Here is a 22,429-nt window from a genome sequence, read left to right as displayed (position 1 = left end):
ATTTGGATTTGGATTTCTCCCAATCAATTAATCTGTGCATTCTAAAAGACATTTTCACTGAATCTTCTTTGCCGTTTATTGTGCACGAACAAATTATGCGAATACGAAATCCTGGAAGCAATGGCTAAGCTGTCGGATCCTGAATTTATTTCATCTATATTTCTAAGGAAATAGCCTAGAAGAAATCCTAGAAGAAGAAGCCTTGGGACCTGGTAGGTCTCAGTATTTCGTATTCTCCTACCAGAACATACACACTTGATGAATTCGAAAAAGCTTCAATTTTTCACTCTATATATGAGATTTAGTCTCACTTATTGATTTATGGTCGTAACTACTGATCTTAAAATCCAGACTTTAGAACAAGATCTCAAAAAAAAATTGTGGAGTTAGAATTTTTTGGTCCATATATTCAATTACAACGGCAAGCAATTTTTATCAACCAATTATTTAAAAAATTACAACCTCAACAAATTATTTCATGAGTCATTGCAATTGAAATCTTCAAATCCCAACAGTAAACACTGTAAAAATTTAAAAGCACCTGAAGTATAATTGCTATCAGTCAAACATCAATAAATATTAAAAAAAAACCTTGCCCAATGTTTTTAAAAATTCACACTAAAATAAAGAAAAACAACGACTTGTTCAACATAACGTTTTTTCTTGCAACCCAAAGGAAGAATTCATTTTTGAGCAAGAAAATTAAATTTTGAATGAACATTTCGCTTAGGACGTTTCGCTTTTCAATGCCCTCCAAAAGGATGTATGTTGTTTTCATGGTATCAGAACCACTCCCTCACCTCTTCCCTCCTCTCTCTATCCTAATAGATGCGAATCAAGTAATATGAGGAAATGTAGGAGTTTGAATAAATTTTTCACAGGATATTGTATGTTGTTTACTTTGAGGCGCTTATTTCTCCTTTTTTCCAGCTTTTAATCCTATTTTTTTCTTGTTTTCAACTCTTTAATTTACCTCACTTCATTGTCATTCTTTCCAAGTACAATTTTATTTGCATATGTCTCTTCTTAATTTGTTGGTATAGTTGAATTTATGAGAAATTCATCTCTAATTTGTTGTTGGAAAACTATACGAGATGGGTTGGGTAATTTCCGGAAAGAAATGACATACCTATGTGAGCGGGAGTTTTTTTTTAACGTTTCTCAACGACTGTTGACTTTCTAGCAACCGTTTATAATAATACAAAATAGCCCATGCGATAAATCCAAGCCCACTGGGAACATCCTATGATTACGTGAAGGATATGTCATTCACGAGGAATAATCTACTGCATAAATGAATGAAGTTTTTCACATTGTTATTCTAGGATTTATATGAAGATTTTTATTTAAGTATATATTAAGAGGAAAAATCTTGAGCAATCTTCACATTTTATTCAATGTATAGCTGATGAACCCTTAACGCTTTGCATACTAAATCTTCTTATGTTCTCAGTAATTGAAGAGCAGAAAGAAAAGATGGGAGAAACGCTGTTCGATTCCTGAATCCAATAAGGCGGTGACTATATTCCTTTGCGTACATGTTTCCTAATGCTATCCGATTTTTTTCCCCTTCTTTCTCTCCTATTTTGTTTTTTTTTGCTAGAAATATTTCCATTGGTTGGTTGCCACGGCTTCTTTGCACAACTTGCAAAATTTCTTACATACATATATTTCTTATATTTATATAATATTTATACAGTGTTACATTTATATAATATATACATATATTTGCCGTTATTTGGTACTAAAACTTAAGATCTGTTTAGTTCAGCTACCCACCTCTATTATCCAATTCATTAATTTAGAAAAAAAAAGGCAACCACGTACCTATATTTACTGAATAAAATGTATAGATTAGAGAACTCTAAGAGTGCAAACAAATCTCGAACGACAAACAGGATTTGCAAGCCTGAAGTGCAAAATTTTCCCATCAGAATTGCGTGGAGGAGGTATTCAAAGCCTATGATTTTTTTTTTTTGCTCAGGTTTTCTATCTCCTCTAAACGCCGAAAATTGCTCTTTGTTTCTTATAGATTTAAATGTAAATTTTAACGATCAGTAAAACTAAAACTAGAAAGTTCTTGTGAATGTCCTGAATAGATACGTTTTCAAAAAATTATAAAACCGTCATAAACATTCGAGTTTGTTTCACATCCGTTACATTGACTGCTGCAATCTCGGCGAAATTTTTCTCTGGATAAATAGCTTCTCGCTTCTATAGATTGTCACACATCAAGCGCACATTTTCATGTGACAAGCTCTTCAAGGAATTCATTTACGTGCCGCCTTCATAGGACAATTGACGTTCCCGACCTTCTCCAATGGTATAACAAGCCATGCCATGTTTACATGCCTACTATTTCTTCCAATCATTTCATAAAAATCTAATCCTTCTATTTAAAAAAAATCCGTACTCGTGCATTACTTAAAAACCTTAAATATGCTTAAAAATGGAAAAATTCTAAAACAATTCTAATTTCTTCGGATTTTGAGAAATAATTCAAATTTAGAATTATATGTGAACTTGAAATTACGAACTTCTAACTTTAGAATTATAGTTTAGAAATAATTACAGTTAATATAGTTTACATGTTTAAGATGTTTAATTCACTAAAATTTTGGCGTTTCGATAAACGATGCTAAGTCACATGGAAAAGAATTCCTTTAAAGAAATTCATTGTGGTAGCAGTGCTTTTTCGAAGCAGATTCGTCTTTTTTCACTTTTTGGTTCGTCAGGATTAAAAAAAAACATTGGATGCCAGAAATCTTCTTGCAGGAAAACGTTCTAGGCTTAATAAAATCAAAATATATAAGAAGCGAAGTAAATCATGGCACTAAAAAAGTCCTAGGCAGTGATTTGTCTTCTATTTTTCTTTCCTGACAGAATTTCTTCATGAATTTGTGAATTGATGGTAATTTTTTCGATAGCACAGATTGGCTAATATCTAAGCATGTATTCCTAAGCTTACCTTCGGATTTTTTTTGAAGTTCTTGGAAACTGAAGCGACTAGGTAAATAAGAATAAGTTGCAATCCTTAGCATTTCCCTCTTATAAATATCTTACAATTTTTTTCTGTTCCCAGAATAAAAATTCCAGAAATTTTCCTTGATTTAGATTTGCCTAGATTCCTTAATTTTACAGGAACATTATAAACGTGTAGTATCGTTGAGAAATAAATGAAACACATCGACAATCATCGGGAAAATTTCTTGATTTTTCTTTTCAAAATGGATTTCAGTGGTGGAGAAAACTATTTCCTTAATAAATAATAATAATAATAATAAATAGTATATTTTAACCGAGAATTCCGATATCTACTGTATTCGAGCTTTAAAAAATGAACATATTAATATTCGAACTATTAAGTTATGCCAAACTTGCATCATGTGACTCACGTAAAATTACGTATCGTTGCCGTTCTCCTTCAACGAATATTGTAGTCACTGTAGGCTGTCGAGAGAGAATTTCCGACGTCTTTTTCTGAAGAATATATCCGGAAAAAACAAGGATCACAACATGTAAACTTGTTACATCACCTGTAAAATATCCGTTAAAATGCTGGATGCGACCACATTTATCTGAAGAAGTTGCTACGAATATGTACATATTCTTGAAGTCGTCCCCTGGATCCAGTCATGCGATGCTGAAAGAAATCGTGTGTGCGGTATTTGTGTTCCAGTTAACATAACATAAGTAAATTGAAGAAAAATAAGTAAACAATAAGAATAAATAAATAAACAGTTACTATACTTAAAGAGTTATAGTTCCAGACAGGGGCAAATCTTTAGAACTTTCCACGCTGTTGCTCTTTTTTTACTGAGGAATCTAGAGATATCATTGGACCATTAGATAAAGCTGAGAAAAAAGAATAGCAAACTGGAAACTTGTTCATAATCCATAATTAAAGGCATCACCCCGCGAATCTGGGGTGTTACGGGTTTCAGGTGGGTTATGCCCATACGGGGTCCTAGATTATGGAGAGGAGGTGGATTCCGTCCATTCCTTCCTGATCGCCGTAAGAAAACGGCCTAAAAGATGTAGCGAGTGCACACGGCTGGCGCGCTCCAATAGAACTCGTTGTAGAAAATAGCGCCCCGGAACACTTGAATCCGCATCTTCCGGGCCGTTTTTTATGGGAAGAAATTTAGGATTTTAGGAAGAAATGAGCGGGATCTCACAACTTTAGAGTTTTCGAATTTGAAGAAAATAAATTTATACAGGGAGATTATTTTTGGAGGAATTTTCAATGTAATAAACAAAAGTACATAGTGAGGAGTTTGTCCCAATTTTAAACCAATATTTAGAAAAACTGTAACGAAATATAGAAAAACTAGGAAATTGTAGTTCTGAAAGCAGAAACTTACGGTTACTAGTGCAAGTAAATGTCCATTTCTCCAAAAACTACGAAGATGGTGCAGTTTTCGTCAAGAATTACTTTCGCCCTCTATCGTCCAGAAAACTTTGAACACATTATTCAACGTACATGTGTTAACTATTTTTTTTCTTACAGTAATACACAGAACCGACATAATTGGGAAACGACAAAGTATGTAATAAATATTTAAAAAAAAAATTGATTTTACTTCTCCTGAATATGTACCAGAAAAAGCAGGAGTGTTTAATCGGTGCACAACAAAATATATACACATAAGCCAAGCGATTAGTGGCGGAATTAGCAGTAATAAGCATTTATAGCACGTACTCCATTGCGAAAAATGTGTTTACTGCAAACCATACGAGCGTAAACAGCTGTTCCTTTTATTTTTATTTTTTCAAACAGAAGAGAAAACTTTCCTACATTTCTCCTCACAGCTTCATTTCTATTCGATTTCAGTAAATACACCGAAAAACACTTACATTTTTAAAGAAATTGACTTTGATAGCGAGATAAAAATTCTAACGTGGTTCTATAGATTTTTTTTTCTATGTAGAACGGATCTGATTTTTTTTACCTCACATGCACTGACATTTCCATTAGCATGCGGTCTAATGTATTAAATTAATAGTAGAGACATACATACTACATTTTTCGTACTTTTCGTACTTTTTATGCATTCTAAATGTAACTGTCTCATATTTCTTTATAAATCAATGTTCTTTTTTCTTCTCAACAGGTAAGGATTCGACTTTTTTTTAATTCAGGAAGTATTTTTTTGCTAATGCCGGATGTCAAAAATCAGTTGCATACGTACCCGTCATCAAAGCAACGTCGATTTTTTCTAATCCTGAGTAAAATGAAAATATTTCCCTACAGTGAGACGCTTCCTTTCACATACAATGTGTTTGCAAGATGACTTTTTCTTCATTGTTGACACTTCTACAGATGGTTTTGCTTCTAAGATTAACATTTTAAGTCAATGCAATTTGTCAGTGTCCTGATTTTGCACGTTTCATCACGTGCCATGACATGTGATGGGAATGTGACTTCAAATTCGTCACTCTACACAGTGAGATTTGCAGACAAAATGAAAATTGGGACTGCGTCACAATAGGAGTCAAGATGATCTCTATACGTATACTTGAATATAAGCTTACCCGAATGGAATCCCAAATTCATTGTAAAAATAATAGCAATAGCTAGGTAATTGTTGAAAATTCCACAGAAATTCATTATATTTTTCTTTAACATGCTAAATATTTTTGACATTCATCCATCGTTTCCATCCTCGGGCCAAAAACTCCTTATCTCCTTGCTGGACTGGGCGAATCTTCAACAGAGGTTCTCGCCGAGGGACCCACGCATGAAGTTGCTGTACACCTGGTTTTTGTGAAAAAAAAATGTCGAAATTTTCCCAAATTTGATCACTCAGACCACATCCAGTTGTCATCAAATTTAAGCGTATGAACCATATCTTGCAAAGGAAGGCGAATCCTGAGAAACTACCGATACGCCGGATTTAAGCGTTCATTGTAGGCTGTTGACAGCTGCTCAAAGATTGCAACGAATAACGAAATAGTGCAAAGTTGTAAGTGACACTTTCAAAGCTAGAAATTTACAATTTAAAATAATGTCAAGAAAAAATTGTTCGCTAAGAAAAATTTCCGATCAGATTTTGCACAGCTATTAATTTCCGTAGAGAATTGAAATTTCGATCCCACGTACGATGTGGGGTACAAAAACTCTTAAAATAAATTCTAATTACGAAATTAAAAAACATTTCTTCTAATTTTGAGAAATTAAGCCCAAATCCTATGAAAACCACCTCTTCCTTCAACGGAGATATTTCCCCCGGATATTCTAACGTCACGATTGCGGAGATGTGAAAGTAGTTAACGAAGGTTGGGAAACTTTGCCTATTTTTAGCACAGACATTTGTCAAAAGTGAATTTTGGAAATACATTCGAAATCAGTAGCTCATTTGCATTCGAATAGTATTTTCAAAATTTAATTTTGTCCACTTCCAACGGTTCCGACGGTTTGAGACGGATTATTCCGTCGCTTTTAGGATTTTAGGACGGACTTTTGGAATGTTTTGGGACGTTCGTTGGGTGGTCCTTAACGAAGATGCTCCAGACACTTGACAACGGAGACAAACACGGATATCAGTAGTTTTGCCCTGACTTTAATTGTATTCGGGGCCCCTCCGTCTTATCAATGAAATGTTTATCAAAAATCTAAATTCTGAAAATTACAGAAATAAAAGTAGGAAGAGGATGATTTTACATTTCGGAGAGATCACAGACTCAAATCCTGAAAAATAAGTAAAACGTCCGAATGTTTGAATAGCTAAAGAGGCAGTATCGCTCGAAAGCATCGTTAAACCTCGTACTGGACACTTCTTCATATACCACGTTTGTTTATTGAATTTTTTTTAATTTACATACAGCAATAGTGCACCAAAAAAAAACGCATTTGTTTACAAATTCTTTTGCATCTAATTCAAAGATCACTATCCATACAAATGGGCTGCGGATCGATGTATCTTTCGTTCAATCCTTGCTTACGAACACAGGAGGCAGATGCTAAGTCGAGAAACTTGGAAAATTCCCCTAAAAATTCCTCTTTGCATGCTTAAAAAATCTTTTGTAACTGGTAATTTTACTCGTACCTGCATCGTCGTTATTTGCAGACATTATATAGAGATTTCACTCATTTTATAGTTCTGATATGTTGTGATTCTTGAATTTTTACCTAATATTATAAATTATATTAGTATTGCTGTTAGACCGTTGGCGACTTCCGCAAAACAGAGGGCTGCCATATTGTTATTAACATTGTTAGGCTCATATACCTCATATAGGATAAGCATTACAACGATCACTATCCCATGATATTTTCCGGATTTTTGCCTCCTAACATTTGATTCTGTGGAAACCGTTTCATAATGTGTTCTAAGAATATGTGTGATTGTTAAGCAATTATCCTGGAAGATAATTAAGTTAAATGGACTGATTCAGACTGTTTACACGCTAATTTTAGTGTTTTTGTACTTACTATACTGTTCATTGCCTGAAATACTTTATCTACAACATATCTTCAACAGTCCGGTGAAGGTTTAGATGGATTAAATCCAGAATCTCAGAAGATCTAGGATTTTTCAATTGTTCTAATCAAAATGAACATGTTTTATATGTCATAAGGTGTGCAGAGCTGACACACTCCGAACTCTACCTCAAGATCATACGTGGATAATAAATTTCTATTTTTTTTTCTTTTCTAATTTCTACGGATGGGTCAAAATAAAGTGATTCGTGGTCCAATCGCGCAACCGCGTGCTCTCCAGTTGACGTGGTGGGACCGAGGCTAAGTTCAATAACCTGACTGAAGCTAGCGCAGGGTCCCGCTGCGATTACGACCTCTTATAAAATTGTACCACAAGCTGATTCTTTTTGATGGAACTTTGTGTAACTGTGTTATTCCTCTGATATTCTCTTCTAAGCACTTTCAATCCTTGATTACGTACTTTGTAGCGTCGAAATTAATCTCCAAAGTGTTACGGAAAAATTGCTGGTTTGATTTCCACCACTGTCAGTTTTCGTTACAATGTATACTATTTTCTTACAGACTCACATTATCGTAATGCCGTCCGCTCCAGGACCATCAAAACGAAGCGGTTCATTGCCGTTTCGACTCGAACGACGTAGTGTGTTCTGCCGTAATTCGATGAATTTGTGCCGAGAATCACGACGTAGCGAATGTTTCTACCCAACACGAGATAGAAGTTGTCGAACTGCTAGTGAGTTGAACCGTGGGAAAATACTTCCCCCACTCAAATTTCATCTATCACACGCGCATGTGAGATTTCTAGTATCGCTTCGTTTCTGAATCCATACGCTGCCGGCCTTTTTTTTTCCTTTTTTCATCTTTCAACCTTTTTTTCAATTCACTCAGTTCCCAAATCAATTTTTTCGAATCAGCTTGGACAATTTTGTCCGTAAATTTCCGTTAAGAAACCCTTTTTATTCGAGATATTAACCGATTATTTATTAAGGTGATAATTGTTCGCACTCGTCTATGGTCCTTGAGTGTTTACTTCAATTTATAGTAAGTAATTTGAGAATAATCACTAGTTTCATGGAATCTTTGGTTTTGGTGCAATTTCCACTACTATACGGTATTCGTTTGATATCAACGTCCGTTAAAAGGTTTATCGTCCAAAGAAGATGCCTTTCTTTTATTCTTATTTCTTTATTATTATTCGGCGCTGGTGGCGTAGTAGGTTAGAGGTCCGCTGTGGACGCACGGTGGATGGTTCCAAACCGCTCCAGTGCCAACCATCTCTTCCATCCCTCCTGAGTCGATAAAATTATAATCGGCTTGTATGGGAGGATAAAAACATGGACTTAATACCTCTGCTAACCCTTTGTATTTGGCCAACACGCGTTCCAGAACCTTAACAATTACGAATTGGAATAAAACGCGTTGATGAATCCCAAATATATATATATATATATATATATATTGGATAAAAAAGAAACAAACAAACAAATAATAGTATAATAAATATAGGATTGATACGCTAGTGACTTTGTCTTTTTATCTTTATTTTTATTCTTTTTTTTTCTGAACATCACATTGTATGGTCTGTTCCTTATATTTTTCAAGCATTTGAATTTGAAGTAAGAAGATCACGGTAGTTCCAAGGTGACTGTAATCAATTGTTCTAAAGTGATCGTGAAGGAAATTATTAGTTTAACAAGTAAAATTCTGTACTAACAGTTGTTCTGGCTTTTTCTAAGCAGTTTGGTGTTCTTCGAAGGAGCGACGTTTCATTTTTGTGACACGTCACTCTTTCTTTTTTACCATGATCATTCCTAAATATTGATTATTGCAGTGACAATGAGGTGAGAAAAAAATTGAAGCTCGCCCCAGGCGTCTGCGGAATATTCGCATTCAAGGTTAAATTTAAGTAACTCCTAGACCTAGTTCTAACTTCAACAGTAGATATAAGTGTCCTTTATTGTCTGGATAATAGAAAAGTTCAGTATTCCTATGAAAACACAGGTCGAATGATCATGGGAGCACTCCTAGGAAAATATCCTTAGAGTTTTACTTCTCATTATAGAGAATCCTAAATGCATTATAGAGAGGTGACGTGAATTCCTAACTGAAATTATTTACTTTTTTATGTTAGCCAATATCACTCACAACCACAAAATCGTATTTTGTTTATTTTCATGGTCGTTTTTGTATCCAATTTTATTTTGCGCACAAAGTTATACCATTAATTAACATTAAATTGCTGAACTTCTATCTCACTATTCCAGTATTTTAAAAAAACGTTCGGATCCGCATTGTGTGGATGACTACGATAAGATTTACCTGAAACTACGCCATTACCCACTTTCTACAGCAAAACTGCATCTATATGCCAAAAATGGGCGTTTTATATCCTGAAATCCAGTCCTGAAGAATCGTGTACAAATTGATCCCAATTTAAATATACAAGAATATATTGGAAATATGAAACTTCCCAATTATTCGAAACCACCCTCCCATTTATTCAGCTCATTGGATTGCTAGACGAATATTTTATCGTATTGACTGGAATTATGTACATGAAGTCTGGAAAGCAACCCTCTTGACCAGTGATTTTACCTGAAATACAGTGAACCTTTTTTTTGATTAGATGGTTTTCTTAATGGCTCTCTCTCTTTGTCAGGCAAGTTCTTATCCAAAAAACGAGGTGATTTTTATTTTTTGAAGAGTTTAATTTCGCAATCTTGATCAGAAACTAAGGAGTTCGAGCTGTTACTAGTGGTTGAAAACAACGTCTGAGTTCAAATTTAATTAGAGCAGCCGAAACTCTTTCTTTACGACACGACGTTCTGAGGTAATTTATATGAACTGACTCCTTTATGTTCCATATACAAGTACTAATCCACAAAATATACCATAGGTTGACTCCCGTAATAACAAAAAAGTTACTGAACTAGTTGCTAAATAATGTATTATAGAAGATCAGAGAGAGAGAGAGAGAGAGAGAGAGAGAGAGAGAGAGAGAGAGAGAGAGAGGGAGAAATGAGTTGTATAGCTTTTAATTCAACTTCTCTAGAAAAGGTGTATAAGATATAAACACAAAAAATATGAAATTATTTATAAAGTTAAAAGAATGGATTTCTTTTGTGGAAAAACATCGATTTCGTCTGGATATTTAAATAATAATTTTCACGTATGTTAGGAAACTTGTCAGCATTTTTCAGTACAAACGTCCTGAAATTTAAGCGAGCACACTTCTACATATCGCTAAAAATTAAACCTATGCGAAAAACGAAAACCTCTATTACACTGAATAGACGAAACGTTGAGCTGCAGGAAATTTCGACAAACGTGTCATTTTTCCAGAGCTGCATAAATTGGCGATATCCTCGATGTTTTTTTTAACATCTTATTTCACCTGGTCACGCTCGCATTCACAATTCTGTGACGGTTGTTTAATGTAAACATGTTTGATGCTTGTGGCTGGAATATCAAACGCTCAAATTCACAATTATATATATCTAATATATGTTGAAAAGAATTTACAAGTTTTAAATTTTATTTTTTGTAAGTTCTCGATATTTATCATACTTTACATTCATTTTTCTTTCACCTCTCTTCACATTATTAATCATTTATATTATGCATTTACCATATGTTCATATGTTAGACCATATTTATTTCCTTTTCTTTTTCGGAATTGTTTGCAACCATATACCTTCCCTACCAATACAAATGTACTCTGAGAACATTCGAGAACTTCCCACAAATTCCTCTATCCATGGATTTTCCTCGACCGCAATTGATCCTTAGCCCCTCTTCAGCCTCATATGTAAATAATACTCAGCATGTTCTATGCCCTATTTCTGCCTTCGTTTTCATATCCGGCTATCGTTCCTATGCTTCTTCAGAATGTCTCGAGTAACATAAATACATTCGCTTTTTGATAATACATACATGACTCATACCTCCTCTTTGATATCCGTGAAAAAATTTTATATATTTTTACCCTTAAATTTACTCTATTTATCTAAGTACAGCAATTTTTTGCAGGAGTTATTTGCTACTTGCGAGCAGATATAGTTTGAAAGTAATCTTTGCTAAATATGTTAAACATTTTCACTCATTACCTTTTCTTTTCCGGAACTTTTACCTCACCATATGGACACCCTCATTAAATAAATATAGATCGACCTTTATTTTTTAAAACATTTATCTAGAAATATGTGTTTGCATGAGTGTTCACTTATAAATATGCATGCCCAGAATTTCTAAGGAGGTTTTCTGGGTTGATGCATCTTAACTCTGAAATTAATTCCGTGTTACAATACACATCCGGGATTCAATTATTGAAAAACAGACACGTGTTGTGGATGAACATTTTAATCAAGATCCCCATCAAATATAGACTACGATCTTTGTTTTTTTTTTTCTCCTTGTAACCATAATAGTTTAATGTGCTTTTTTTAAATTTTATTTGTACAGGTAATCCTAGATGAACAACGTGCCCTGTAAACAGACGTCAAAATGCTTTGCACACAGTTACACTTTCGATTCGAAAACTTTCATGCATGGTGACTTTTCAAAACTTCTGGAAAAATTTCATCCATAAATCCTTAGTGTAAATTGATTTCCTGCAGTGAGACATCCAGAGTATCAGATAACATATTGCATATCTGAGATTGATTCATCCATAAACTTCGCCTATATGTGCTTTTCATCGGTACTTCACATCAACATCTTTTTTCACATTTACAATTCTATTTATCAACAACTTTTCTGCAGAATTTTGGAAAGATCCACAAACAATTGACGAACATAAGAAGCTGTACACTCTATTATTCACCGAAATTCATGCATGTATAAGAAAGATGTGCAAGGTTTCACGTCATTTCTTCGGCTTCACTAGCCTCAGCCGCTTCATATTGAGGTTCAAGAGGTCGCTATTTCGCCAAGAGATGGGATGAAATCGTATCTGCGTCGGGTCGCTCATTTTCAATGACTAATCTTCAACGTTAGCACTCTAGTGTGTTTAAGTAGAACAAGGATCAGCGCTAAGAATGTTGCTCAGCAACCAGCAATGCATACATATATTCCCGTAGTGTTCTTTTGTCCACGAAAGATCTCTTTAGGTGGTGGAGTCGTCCAAAAACTCTTCTACTCACTTGCAATAATCATATCAAACTTACGCATATTTCTACAATTGGTCTTTTTTTTCTCTTTTCGAGGATGTGTCCAGACATCGTCATCGCTTTCTCAAAATTCAATTTGTTATGCATGACTCTAGACGTGGATGTCGTTACTGCAATCAGTGCCCACTCTTATGCAACAATTTTCTTACTACTTCTTTTTTTCTCTGGAATCAGTGACTCATATTTCCTTATATTTTTTCAAATATGATCATTCTTTATAGTTTTAGATAGCCTATGTTGCTTGCATTATACTTGTGATATTCGCTAAACGAGCTTAACCTTATAAAAAATTAAAAAATACTTTTTTTCGATTTGATTTAAGAAATTTAATTCTTAGCTAACTGTTTAGGAGGACTTCTAAGATCTTAATGGAAACATTAGTTTGTATTGGTCTTTAATTCAATAGAATAAAACAATTATGGTGAAAAACAAAGTCTCCCCGTCTTCTCCACCATCCTATGTGCACGACGTGTTTGCGCATTAGGAGTTCCAATGAAATCTAACCAACCCGCCCACAATAATTCGGGAATCTACAAAGTATTTCGACAAATCTTCGTCTATTTGTGACCTCGTTTGACGCTGCCTGTTTACTGCCAAGAAAACCTCATCACAAACGCCTTTCCTTCTATTTTTCTTCACTGTTACATATTGAACTTCGTAATGTTTACTAATAGATTTGATTCCACAAAATCTTCGCAATTTTCTCGTTCTGGAAGCTGCTACTTTGGAGAAAATGGTGGGTTCTAATTAAGAAATTGATGGATGTCTTTGTCGAGGAGCCTACTGTAAAAAGTGAGGGTCGAATCCATCTAGATGTGTTGCAATTGAACACGGTAACTCAATGATGCTAAGGAAAAGATGCTAAAATTTCTAGAGTTTATTAGATAAACAGGGCGAGGGTGTAATGGTTGAATTGCAGTTGTCTAATTTTATGATTCTAATATTTCTTCTTTTATGAATAATTGGCATTTTCCAAACGTAGTTTTTGTATTGGAATCCCATCCAATATCCTCGTAGAAGTAGCTATTGGTAAAAGTAAACCAGTTAAACATGTGTTTACTCCTAAGCAAATATGTCGGCGAACATGGAGTGGGGAATTTGTGGATAGGTTCGGTTCCTCATTCACATTCCTCGTCGGGTTAACTTGCACCGGAGGCGGGAGGCGTTCGTCTCATCCGTTGTTGGCTCTTCAAGTACTCGTAAGCTTGGTGTCGCTTCTCTTCAAACTACCGCTTTTGGCGTTCTTCCGCTGAACGGACAACCCCTTGCGTGATTCTCATCTGGTCTCCTACATTAGAATTATACATCCATCTTCAACAGCAGCGTATTCAATTCGCGCTCGCTTTCACCACATCGTCAACACGTACATACTAAAAACAATAGATCATATTCGGTACATTTTCTAAATTATTCCCTAATCTGCTATGTGGTATCAGCATCGAAATTCTACCACGAGTAGTATCGCTGACGATGGACGACGATTTTCGTGTGAGTTTCAGTAGTTTTGGTTCGTATTTCGAAGCTCTTGCTTTATTTACTCTACATTTTACTCTTTCCGAAAGCGAGAAAAGGTCCCATCCATCACTCTAAGGCCTCCGGTATTCGAAGTGCTTCGGTTCGAAAGAATTGCTAGTTATAAAAATGCTTTCTCCAGAGAAAGGGAGAGAGAGATAAGAAGGTTCGACGTATCACCACGAAGAAACCATGGTTAGTTTGTGGACGACGACTAATTTCCCATATTCGCTAATGAAACAGGTACAACATGGAGTGCTACTTTACGGAAAGGGTATGTTGAGGATGCAAACTTCTCCTCGCACGTATTTTTGGATCCAAACATATGCAAGCCTTCCTATTTTTAGCCAGTAGTGAAGTGAAGTTATTGAATTTCAAATAAGATTACTGATGACTACAACTTGAAAGCACTTATGAGCACAGATATCGAAAAAAACACGAGTATTTCTCTCATATCTGTAGGATTTGTCGTAAAATATAGGACATTGTACGTAATGTTGATAGAGGAAAGAACTTTATCTGTTGAGTAGGAAAACCGTTCTCTATAAGTTAAAGATAATTTCTTGTCACTATATTTATGGATATATGCTAATATTATTTATTTTACTCAATAGTAAACAGTAATAAAGAACTGAATTGATGTAAATTTCTAAAATTCATGAGAAATTTCTGGGAATCTAAAGCAGATGATTATACGTTTTTTTACATCACTCATAACCAGGAAACTGCAGCAAATATCCCTCTTCATATGCTGTTGATTAAGTTGCTACCGTAATATTTTTCATAAGACAACGGTAGAAAAAAGGAACGTACAGTATGACACATAAAAACCTCTGAAAAAAATGACTATATGCACTTCAAAGTATATGCATTGCTTTATTTCATTCAAAAAAAAATCCTTTTTTTACATGTGATCCTCAGATTCTATGGATTCTATGTATGTCTAGAAAGTTCTGCCGAATCTACCTTCTTAGAAGAGCAATAGATTTCTAGTTCTACTTCAAGGTTTTGCAATCATAGATAATTTTCTCTAAGAATTTGGTTCATAGCTAGAATATTCGAGAGTAAACAATAAAAAATATTTAAAACAATACAAAGGTAAATTTGTTTTTCGTTGTTCCACAAAGTCCTTTTCTATTCCACTGCTGACCTTCCCAGATGAGCATTTGTTTGCTGAGAGACATCACGGCACCAGAGAGAATGACTTCGGACCAATATTCCCAATATTTTCTATGCATTAAAAAGAAAATTTTCTAAAAATGTACCATGTAAATATGTGCTGCTTCTTCCCATCTCACCCTCATTCGGCAACACAAAAAAAAACACCTTTGTTCCAACGATGACACCATTTCCTCGGATGTATTATGTATTGGCATGCTAGACGCAACGTTGTCTCGGATGTTGACAACAAGGAAATTATTCAAAGCCTGAGTAAGACGACGAGGGATTTCGTTGACTGCTACGGAACAACGAAGCACACATATGTGCGCTGCTAATGAAGCTTTTATACGCAAAGAGAAAAATAAATATGAGAAATTTTTTGTGATAATTCCGTCAAAATAGGCTTAAGGAGAATCCAAGTAGTCCTCTCCTAAGTGCAGTACTTAACGAGCAGTCTCTTCTATTTTGCAATAATTGTGAAGAAAAAGAAAAATCATACATTTGATGCGATTCAAATCAATCCATTTATTCCTTAAAATTATTTTTTTCCTTAAACTAATGACAGATGACGATTGAGAATGGAAATTAATGGATAGGCTAGGCAATATAGAATACAGTTATTCATCTAATTCTTATTTTCGCCTTCTGGAACACTACAACGCAATCCTAATTTTCGTATTGATCTAGGTCTACCTTAGAAAATCCTTGATTATTAACATTATTCGGCGCGAATACATTTCTCAGGCAAACTATCATCGTACTCGTTAACAGTTTATTTTCAGAAGTTGTACTAGCTACTATTTAAATATGCAAGAGTCATACAATAAATCCTTTACTTCCCTGGCAGAAAAAGTACAACGGCAAATATTGATTGCGTTTCCAAAGAATTTCATAATCCTCTTCTTATTTATTCCTTCCACATCTACCGGTTTTTTCTAGCATGCTTTCTAGAACGTTCTGAAATTAACTTGTTGTACTAATACTATGGAAGAATATCACTTTGGCCGGGTGTAGCGAAGTCAGTTAGAGGTCCACTGTGGCCGCATGGTCGATGGTTCGAAACCGCCCTAGTGTCTACGAAACCTTTCATCCCTCCGGGGTCCATAAACTGGTACCAAACTTGTCTGGTCAAGATAAAAACACTGACTTGACCATCGGCTTGGATCTGCAAAAGTCATTGTATAGGCCGACACTCGTTCCAAAAACTTCAACGTGTACGAATTTCAGTGAAACGCGTTAGCGCATCCCAAGTGGATTGATACGCCGAAGAATCTTATCCTAATATTACATTGAGGATGAAATTGAGGAAGTACACTCAAAGTTAATTTCCTATACGCAGAATTGCTCCGAAAAAAAAACTGGAATTTTTTTTTCTTTAGTAGAGCCGTACACGAGGTAGTTATAGTCCTTTATTCGTGGCTAACGTTTCGGCAATATCGCCTTCTTCAGAGCCTGAAAGGGGTGAAATCGAATGTGACTAATCAGATCAAACGCCTTATCCGCCCAACAAAGAAAGTCCTACGTTAACCGTTGGGCCTCATAGCTACCAGTGGAAGAAAACATCGTACCTTAGGTTCAGCTGACTATCCTGCCACTGTTAGATACCTGTTGTGAGGTGACTAGCGCAATCAAATATCAGCCTTAAATAAGGCGCGAGTTCCCGCGTAATGGAGAAGCATTCCTCCTTGCGATTCATATTTGGACTCTTGGAGTGGATCCAAAAAGCCTCCAGAGCCTTGCGCGCCGCAATGCTAGGTTCGCGCGCCAAAATCGTGATCTTAACTTCAAAATCTTCTCCGTTATGACGCCGCACCCTGTGACCACTCAATGCAGTGGAGTCGTATGATTGTATGCCGTCCAGGTATTCTTTGATTCGAATACATAGTGGTCTAGCTGTTTCTCCTATGTATTCGTCACCACACTGTACACAGGAAATCATATAAACAACACATGAACTCATGCAATCACCCTCGTTGTTATCCGGGCATATTTTACACTCCGGTGTCGTGCAAATACGATCGTATAGGCGATTCCGAATGAGTATTTGCTTAAGGTTACTAGGGGGGAGCTCCACGATGGCAACAGATTCTTCAAGTTTAGCTTTCCTCAGACACCGCCGAATAGCAGCGCTAACCTCATCGGAAAGAAATGGTACACAAAAGGGTACTTTCTCCATACAAGATTTATTTCGGGTTTGTGCTCTTTTTGTGATAGACCGCATAGGTATGTAGCCGTTACTGACCGCATTCCAGTTTCCGGTGATGGTGAGGGTGATTCCGTCCATTTCTTTTTAGTTGCCGTAAAAAACGGCCCAGAAGATGCGGCGCCGCACAAGGCTGGCGCGCTCCGATCGAACTTGTTGTAGAAAATAGCGCACCAAAACGCTCGACGCCGTATCTTCCGGGCCGTTTTTTACGGCAATTAGGGAGAAATGGACGGGATCAACCTTCTCTCCATAATTTACGGTCCCGTATACGAATACTCCACCTGAAATCCGTTCCACCTCAGATTCCTGAGGTGATGCCTTTAAGTAACCAAATATTTGCATCCACACATAGGAAATCTCTATTTCTGTTGCCTTTCAAAACTTTCGGATGACATCTCTTCAAGGAATTCTTAGTTATCAAATGTGAAACAAAATTAGCATTGGTAACAGAGAATCCTGAAATTTATTACTAAAATAGCTTTTGCCTATATGTACCTATGACAAACGTATGATTATGTATATTGTTCGTGCCACAATAATAATAATTATGAATAGCGTTATTTGTAGTTGATATGACCGAAGCGTTACATTATTATCGTCATTTACAAGTACTTCTTTTAGATCACACTGCGGTCCTCTTATTTCATTTCAGGAGCGGTGATTGGGTCCTGGCGCTCAGATGCTCCCTATACTTATCATTTATGACCAACCAGCTAACTTTATACGCCTAATGAAAACCTCAGATTTATTTGTTTCTCATTGGAAAATCCAACATGACCGGAACTTCACATTCGTATCATCTCTACTTTCTCTTCTTCCTCTAAACAAGAAGTTATGAGTTGACTGGCCGAATAAGGAGAGGTTATTCTCTAAGATCCCAGAAAAAATCTAGAATCCGGGAAGTTAACGCGCTGTGAAGAGTGCGTCTTTTTTTTCGGATCCATTTGTCATAATCAAAATGCTGTGTAAGGGATTTCTGCAGCCATTTCTTTTCCTTTTGCAACTTTTACTGCAACTTGGGCAGCTGTTTCGTAGCCGGTAAGGAGGTTCTTGCTGGGACTGCAGCTTCGATTGATGGTCCGAATCCCGCCTAATCCCAACTAATCCCTTCATCTTTCTGGCGTCAATAAATTGGTACCAGACATGTGTGGGAGAAAAAAACACTAACTTGACACATCGGCTCGCCTCAGAAAGTCATTGTGAGGCTGCACACACGTTCATAAACCTCAAGCGATCTTGATTTGATCTCGAACGCGTGGGCGTATCCCCATAGAGGTTGATCAACGCCGTGCACTTTATCCCTCACAGTGAAAATGGGTGTCTGGACAGTCGAATTAAAGCCAAAATAGCGTTCCATGAGATTTTTACGCATCAAACAACAGTTACTAAGAGAATAATAAAATTTAGAATGATTACGGTAATTGTGAAGGTAGGTGAAAAATAATAAAAGTAATAAGAACTTCTTCGGATGAATGAATGTACATATTTGAAGCAGTAAAGACAAGTCCGACATTTGCTCGTAAACATGTCGAGGATGTGACTTTAGCCCGAAGAGTAAGGAAGACGACTGCCATAAAGCTGACCACATATCCGGACCCCCTACTCAGGAACTGTATCACTACTTGATCCTACAGTATTTCCACTAACCTTAGAGTTCTGATTAAAACAACGTTAGAGAATACTCTACACTTTATTTCATTATTAATTTATCTATGGCATTATTTTATTATTCTCCTACACTATTATCTTATTATTAAATTTAGGATTTTTTCTTGAAAAACTCAGAAAATTTCGAAATTCTGAAATTTGGAGACGTGGAGCTGGACTGAAGAAGATATGCATGTCATGTTTTCAGATATTTCACTTCATAGATGTTAGAACGTCTATCCCTTAATTAGTTCTTGAAGCAGTTCTGCCCTAATCGTCTTTATCTACTTATTTTTTATAATATTTTCCTCAATCGGCACCTGTTTAAAAAAAGGGGTGTGAAATGTTCTAGAAAATCCTGAATATCCCATATTGATGCATCAAATCTCTTGGCATATCGATCACTTGAAATAAAATGAGTAACAGCTATTATATATTACAAAAAACAAGACTATTTTTTGAACGTAATTGGACCTCTTGAAGAGGTTTTTTTTTAACAACAGACCCTTTTCATGAGTTTTAAGCATTGCTAGAATACTAATATATTTAACTGTTTGTGAAATACTATGAAAGCTGAATCTTTCTATAATGACCTCAATCAAGGATACGTCTTTTCCGTGCATAAATTGTTAACCAATTTCTTTTTTTTTCCTAATAATTTGTTCACTTTTATCACCTTACTGTTGTCATAGAAACAAATTTCATAAAACATTTGCAGACGTTCTTGAAATGAACCAAACAAATGGTGCATGCTTTGAAAAATGATGATACTCGGCGAAAGTGGACTGCAAAAACAAAAGCAGTGCTCCAACACTTCAAAACTTATTGCAAATATTATCTGGATGATTTTCAATTATTTCCAGTATGTCACTCTTCAGGATATCCCCGAATTTTTATCGCGCACTATGTAAACGTTCAAGAAAATCTAGTTGGAGAGAGTTCATCAACCTAAGGAGCTGTGTTAACGTTTTACTCAAAATTATAGGGCATTAGTACTAGATCCAAGCTCATCTTCGTGTCTCCGGGAGCCAATAATGGAAACAGTGAACAAGTGACAATCTGCAAGTCAAATCCGTGTTTTCCTTCTACTCTGAAACAAAAAAAAAATGGAAAAGTAAAAAAAAAAACTGCTGTTCTTATGATCTAACGCTGTTTTCTACAAAAAGCTAGGACACATGTCAACAGCGTCGACCTACCCAAAACGTTTGCCTCAAATTTTGCATAGACGAGATTTTTTATTTTTTGCCAGAAAATCCTCTCTAGAGACACGTTCTACAAAGGAAGAAGAAAAAAGAAATTTCGCAAGTTGAAAGTGCCAAAGCTAGAAAATTGATTGAAAATTAAATTGTTAATTTGTTATAGTTCTCAATGAAAACAAAATAGGACGTAGATTAATTTTATAAGGAATAAATTTGAGAAATGAGGGTTCGTGATTTCGAACCTCAAATCTGAGTGCAATCCGATCGCAACGTTTCACGAACCGTGGGCGGAGCAAGTTGGAACTTCGTGCACTCCATCTCCAATGTTAATTACTGATTCGAAATGCTTATTATTTTCGTTCTTACGTCATATATTTAAAGAGCAGGAATTTTTGAAATTCAAATTGAAACGAAATTGATGTATTGGGAAAATTTTCAAAAATTTGTCATTCTTGAAGGAAGATTAGATTTTAAATTTTGATCACACTGTCAACCACTAATTCGCTTACAACCATTTTAGTTCCTTTGATATTGATTTTCTTCCAGAGGATTTCATATAGTACTTAACTGAAGACTTCCTCTTATTCTTAGCAGGGCAACGACAACAATCCCTGCTCTACTGATCCTCTTCGTGATTTGTCTATTTTGCTAGGAATGATCTAGGAAATTCTAATATTCGAGCTACAATAAAAATTTCAAAAGAATGGGTTCCTATTGTTTTGCCATACATAATGGAGGGAAAAATGTTAGAGCGTTGAACATTCGATGCGCCAGCAAAGTGCACATAGACAGCAGTGAGTGTTTTTCGTTCGGTGGAACTTTTTTTTCTACAAATTGAACCCGGAAAATATCCTTGTTTTCTCGTAGAGAACTCATTTATCAATTCAACAAAATACGACATGTTTTAAAATAGTAACATCGCTCTTTAGATGTACATTGATTCCTGGAATTTAATTATCCCAGGTGCCACGTTACTCGCTTCACCAAAGATTACATTACGAGAAAAAAAGGTAGTATATTACGTTTTTGGAATTTATTGATCTCAGGTGCTATCATTTGAGGCAAAAAAAAAATTCGAGAATTGGCGTTATTTCACCTCATTGATTTTTATTATTAAAAACAATTTTTTTTAGAATCTCTTCACATCTTCCTCTGTTTATAGTTTAAAAATTATACCTTATTGTAATTTGTTACATATATGAGCACATGTATTCGTTAATATCAACAAAATAAAGCTTAAACACCCCGAATGCGATTCTAATCAGCCAAATTTAAGGATAAAAGTGACGTGCATTATCCAAATATGATTCTTTTCCATAAACATGTGTGAAATTGGAACAGACAGAGTATAGGTACACGACTACGCAGTATATGAGACCGTTGATCAGCATGGACAACTGAATCCATATTTTCACTCGTTGTTTTTCACAGTTCCACTTATTGTTTGGGTTCATGTGTTTTCAGGAATAGAAAAATCACTTTTTCTTTTGCAAATATTCTTGTTATTTTCTACTTATCAGTATCATTATCAACTTCGAACGTTGATGACATGTATTTAACAGAATTTTCTAATTTCCTGCTCTTCATTAGTGTATATATCATTTTGCTATTTGAAACTTAGCTACAGCGATCTGATGAGAAATCCTGAATGATCCTATCTGACACTCGAGATTTCTTGGCATTCTTCCAATCATAGGATGATAGTTGTGCAAGTTTAACTCAGCTGATTTAGATTTTTACTAAATAATTTAAAACAAGGCAATGATATGAATTTCTAAGTAATTCGTCTTCACAATTTTAGTTTTATTCATATAATATACATTATTATATTACTTATATATATATATATATATATATATATATATTATTGTGTTAGTAGTGGCAAACCATTTCCGCTTTGAATGAAGCAGGCAACTTTCTCACATCACTGCGTTTTTCAAACGAGCGTATACGAAGAAGTGCGATTTTTGGTCGTGTCGGAATTCGTTAAGATTGACGATCTATCCATAATTTGTCCGACGTACACTAACCATAAAGTGATTTGACACTATTATGCATTAGATGCACTCAGATTTCCTTCCGCTTTTAGCTG

Source organism: Necator americanus, chromosome X (assembly GCF_031761385.1).
Source record: "Necator americanus strain Aroian chromosome X, whole genome shotgun sequence".
Classification (NCBI taxonomy): domain Eukaryota; kingdom Metazoa; phylum Nematoda; class Chromadorea; order Rhabditida; family Ancylostomatidae; genus Necator; species Necator americanus.
This window is presented reverse-complemented; position numbering follows the sequence as displayed.